We start from the raw sequence: 5,952 nt of genomic DNA, 5'->3' as shown, positions 1-5,952 counted from the left end.
AAAATTAATTATAATTTAAAATTAGTTAATAAATTAAAATTGATATTAATTATTAATAAAAAGTAATAATAAACAACAATTAATATTAATCAGAGTTATAATTAAAAAAAGTGACAATAAGCTCCTCATAAACTACTTCAAGTAACTTTTCAATAAGTTAACTAATAGATCAGCTTATGTTAATCTAAACATATATTTAGAAAATAAATTAACTTATAAATCAGCTTATAAACTCACTTATATTTACCATATAATGTCACATGGTGTTGCCTTTTTCAACCCTAATTACTAGGGTAGATTCTTTTCAAATGAAAGCTAGCAAAACCTGTAATTCATAGATGTTTTTGGCATCTTTGATTGATGATTTTAATGGGCTTTTAATTGATTTCACACACACACATATATGAAAAGATTTATTTGAGAAGTGGTAAATATTTAAGAAGTAAATGATTGATTCTAATCATTCATCTAGCTGGTCAATATTTACGGCTTTGACCATGAAACACCTGATAATTCTTCGCACGAACATGCGAAAGATAGAGAGGTAATTCATAAATTTTACAAATAGGCGGCAAATGAGTTCATATATAAACTCATGTGATACACATATGAACTATATGTTCATATGTGAACTCGCTAATTAGTTGACATGCAAACTATTTAACTGATTCGTATATGAAACCACAGGTTCATATATGAATCAGTTAATTGGTTCATATATGAATCAGTTAATTGGTTCATATGTGTGAATCACACGGGTTCATATGTGAATCAATTAATTAGTTCATATGTGAATCACAAAAGTTCATATGTGAATCAGTTAAATGTAACACCCCATAATCACATTTGCATAAAAACATATATTTTCATATATCAAGAAATATAATTTACACATCTGGTTTTAATATCTACAAAAGCTACATTAAAAAAATAGCTATCAAAATTTTCCTCAAAATCCTTATACAAAACTTGTATACATAACAAGTATTCCAATACTAAAGATGACACATCATTCCATAATTCCATGCAGACAATTATAAATTTTTTCACAATTTTCCCTTCCCCTTATCATCTGGTTGTGTGCGACCTGTAATGGACATTTTCAATCACTAAAATGAGGGTTATACCTTAAGGTCTAATAAGAAATCTCTTTGTTTGGTATTACAGGGTGAATTACCAAAACACTTGTATAAACTCATATTTGTATCAATAACAAATAAATAACATTTTAATAAAACAATCCTCTTTAGTTGCATCAAAATGATGAGATATTATCCAATTATCGCATCAAATAGTTGAACAACTCATTATCTCACTACAATAAATTCATTGCACCATATAGGTAAAATCATAAATTCTTCGCATCACATGAGTGAGACAACCCCATTTCCTCGCAACACACTGGTGCAAGGATCCCATCTCATCGCATCATATAGGTGCGATAAACCCAACTTATCGGATCAATAAGATGCGATAAGTCAACCTTGTCGCATCATTGCATACCACTCGTATCACAAGGATGCGATAAAAACTATTCATGGCATCAATAGGATGCGATAACTCAAGTCATCGCATCACACAGATGCTACAACTCAAGGTCATTGCATCATAAGGATGCGACAACAATTAACAATTTGATTAAAAACCCAGATTTTTACATTATGTTGATTATGTCACCCTTATCCTGATATATACCTCTACTCGTTATGTCATCTTTATCCCAGAATACACCCCTTCGGATTATGCCACCTTTATCCTAAAATACACCTCTCCGGATTATGCCATCCTTATTCCGATCATTTGATGTAAACATACTAAAATACCAAAATTATGTTAATCATAACATCAAAACAATTTCATAAATTTCTCACGTAAAGAACCCTACAATTCTAATATTCACACTGAAAAAGGAAAGTTTATAAAAATGAAACTCACTTTATGATCACAAGAGATGAAGATGCAGACAACAACAAGTATTTCAAAACATGAATTCATAGGATTCCAATTCAACTATTTCCTGTTCGGTTTCTCTTTTCTTCGAACCCAAGAACACACAGAAAAACTCTTTCTTTGCTTTTTCCCTTCTTTTACTTAAATTATCATTCCAATGAGATAAAAGTATATCTCAATATAACTCACTTAAACTATGCATGAGGTGGTGATGTTTTTTATATAATTTAAGCACACTAACATATCAAACCCCTCAACTTATCATCCTTATTCAAAAACGACCCCAAACTTTATAACCGATTAATCGGTTATAACATTAAAATAGTTCGTATATGAATTACACAAGTTCACATATTAACATATAGTTAATATGTGAATCACAAAGATTTATAGATGAACCCGTTTACTGTCTATTTGTAAAAGTTACGAACCTACTGTGGTAACCGGTTTATTTGATAAAAGTTGAAGGGTTGTTTTTAAATAGTTGAGGGGTGAAATATGAAAAATTGTTTTAAAATATCTTTACTTTCCACACCCTCTCATTTAAAAGTATACATGTGTTTTCTTTTATTTATTTTAAATTTGGAGAAGTGATAAGAATAAAAAGAAGAAAGTTGGTACATTGTCTCTAGCAGAAGGGAGGAAGAAGAAACTGATTTTGTGTTTTTAACTGTTTTTGCTGTTAAATTATTTGAATTATTGTATATGGAACTGTATGAGTTCATGCTTGGGTATTTTTGAATATGATTATATGCTATTTATTAGCATAATTTGAGTTTTGATATGTTATTATCAACTGATTGTAATATGGGTGGCATAATTAGGATCTAGGTATATTTTGTAATAAGTGTGACATAATCAGGAGTTGGATATATTTTGTAAGAGTGGCATAATCAGGAACTGGGTATATTGAGATAAGTGTTACATAACCAATTTCCGGAAATGATGATCTTTCGATCATGGGTTATTGTTATCGCATCTTTATGATGCGATGGGATTGATTTTATCACATGTGTCTGATGCGATGAAATTGGGATTAAACTCAAAGTGTTACTTTATCACATCCTTGAGGTGCGACAAGAGGAAGTTATCGCATCTATATGATGTGAGGAATTGTGGTTATCGTATCCTTGGGGTGCGACAAGTTTGTTTATCGCATCAGTGTGATGCTACAACTGTGTTTATCGCATCTTTATGGTGCGGCAAGTGAGTTTATCACATCTGTTGGATGCGACGAGTTGGGGTTATCGCATCTGTTGGATTCGATAAGTTGAGGTGATCGCATCTATTGGATGCGACAAAAATGTGTTATCGCATGAATGAGATGCGACAAGTTGGTGTCTTATGTGTGTAATATGACAAGTTTGGTATCCCATTGGGTTTGATGCGATAAAAAGCACTTGTCTCATCTATATGATTCGACAAATAAAAGGTTGCTAAAATAAATTATAATTGCATATCATCTTTTCAAATATTGACTTTCCAAACGTGTTTTGGTTATTTTCACTCTATAATCGCAATCAATGGGATTACTCACTTGACTTTATGGTCTAACACGTTTTGTTTTAAAAAATATGCATTACAGGTCAGACATATTTGGAAGGTAAAGAGAAAGGGAAGATGTGAAGGGGATTGTTATTACTTTACATTTGTGGATTTTTGGAATGCTGAGTTTATACGTGTACTTGAGGGTTTGTTATTTTCGAGACATGTACTTTATATGAGAGAAAAAGTTGATAGTTGCTTTTATATGTAGCAATATGTGTACATTTTGGACCAACGTGTATATTTGTATTTCATGTTATATGAAATATATGTGTTTTATGCAAACAGGAGTTGGGGTGTTACAAGTTTGGTATCAGAACCCGAGTTTAAGAGATTTAGGTATTCAGTATGATGTCTAGACTTAAACTATATATTATTAGTATATTAAGGGTCCCTAACTTTTATAGAACCTTTGGAAATAAATATAATTGGGTTAACAAAACAATATGTAGGGTAAATTTAAATTATAATTGACCAATGTAATATTGGGTTTACAGGTACATATTTGTACTTGAATATCTTATTATATTTAGGAATGTAATTATGTGAATATTAATTTTTTGTGAATTCTCAGATGAGAAGTAATTCGGGAAGGTCTGAGATAATTACGCTTATTACTCCAGAAGAAAGGGATAGTTCTCCAGAGAATATTTTAGAGAACCCACCTACTGGTCGGGGAAGAGGCCGAGGTATAGGCAGAGGCTGAAGCCGGGGAAGGGGTAGAAATATTCTTCCTGCAATTAATCTTGAACAAGAAGAATCGAATTGAGAAAGTGCAAATGATGAACCAAATAGAACCAGATTCGTGGGTCGAGAACAGACTCAACATCCGGAGTACATTACTCAAGATATGCTTGCTGAGGAAATAGGTAAGCTCTGAAGTACCTAACATCTATATTGGGAATTCCTGCTCGTGTGGAAATCGAAAGAGTTGAAATAAATCCTTAAATTCATACTTCTAATGAAATAGGATGTGACATTAAATTGTTTCTAACATGCAAACCTCCAACTTTTTCGAGAAAGAGAGACCCAATAAAAGCTATGTGCTGATTAAAGGAGATTGAGTTAGTCTTGAATACCAGTAAATGTTCATATGAAGATAGAGTTAGATTTGTCGTTTTTATGCTTAAATCTAATGCTCTATACTGGTGGGAAGTCGAATCTCTGTCCAAACCAAATATTTTACAAACAATGTCGTGGGTAGAGTTTACAGATAAGTTCAAAGAGCAGTTCTGCCCTAAAGCTGCAGTTAGATAGCTAGAGGAAGAATTTTAAAGTTGAAACATGGGAACATGACTGTATGGGAATATACGGAGAGATTTATTGAACATTCTAGATTTGTATAACACTATATCTCCTCGGAGGCTAGTAAAGTTAAACGATATATTTGGGGATTGAAACCATCTATCCGAGAGTTTATGATTGCAATGGATCCTGCTATATTCCCATCTACTATTAATGCACAAAAACCACTTAAACGAACAAATGTAACAAATGGGAGAAAGGGTGGGAGAGAAGAGAAATGGGAGGGATCATCAACAGACTTCCAGAGACCAAAGTTTGTGAGATCTGAAAATCATTCAACCCAAAAATTTAACGAGAGACCTTGCCTGAGATATCATCGTGTCCACCAGAGTGATTGTAATATTGATTAAAGAGTTTGTTTTAGATGTGAAAAGTCGGGTCGGGGCTATCTCCAAGGATTATCGAATGCCCCAACGCTGTTACCATTGTGATTCTCCAAACCATATTAAAACCGATTGTCCTCAACTAAATAATCAAAGATCAAACTTTGCTAGTAACACTCAGAGTAATCGTGGGGGTATCAGAAGAAGTGAACCGGAAAGGGCAAAGAGACGATCCTTCCAAATGTCGATAGGGGAAGCGGAGGAAATTCCAAATGTGGTGACAAATACGTTTCTTATAAACTTTGTATATGCTAAGGTGCTATTTGATTCTGATGCGAATTATTCTTTTGTGTCACCATTATTTGTTAGTTGCTCGATTGTAAAAAAATGGTCTCAATAGTTTTACGAAAATAGCCTGATCTCACACGATCCCAAGTATATATATATATATATATATATATATATATATATTATACATATAAGGAAGGGTTCAAACGAGAACCCCTGTGATTTACGAGAACGCGAGAACAACTCAATAACCTCATATTGTGATAAAAAAATAAAATTAAAAGATTTTTAAAATTAAAATTGAAATTTAAAAAGATCCAGAAAATATTAAAATTAAAAAGGTAATAATGGAAATGATATCATCAAATATTTTAACACGAGTACACGATAATCATGTGATAAATTTTTGGTGTAATCATATGATATGGGGGTAATCATGTGATATGGGTGTGATAATCATGTGATATGGGTGTGATAATCACCGTTATACATCACTTGGGTTATCGTTTTGGTTGATAAGTTAAATTTTTGGTGTAATCAT

Source organism: Cynara cardunculus (genome assembly GCF_001531365.2).
Source record: "Cynara cardunculus var. scolymus isolate 2C chromosome LG 17, CcrdV1, whole genome shotgun sequence".
NCBI classification, from domain to species: Eukaryota; Viridiplantae; Streptophyta; class Magnoliopsida; order Asterales; family Asteraceae; genus Cynara; species Cynara cardunculus.
This window is presented reverse-complemented; position numbering follows the sequence as displayed.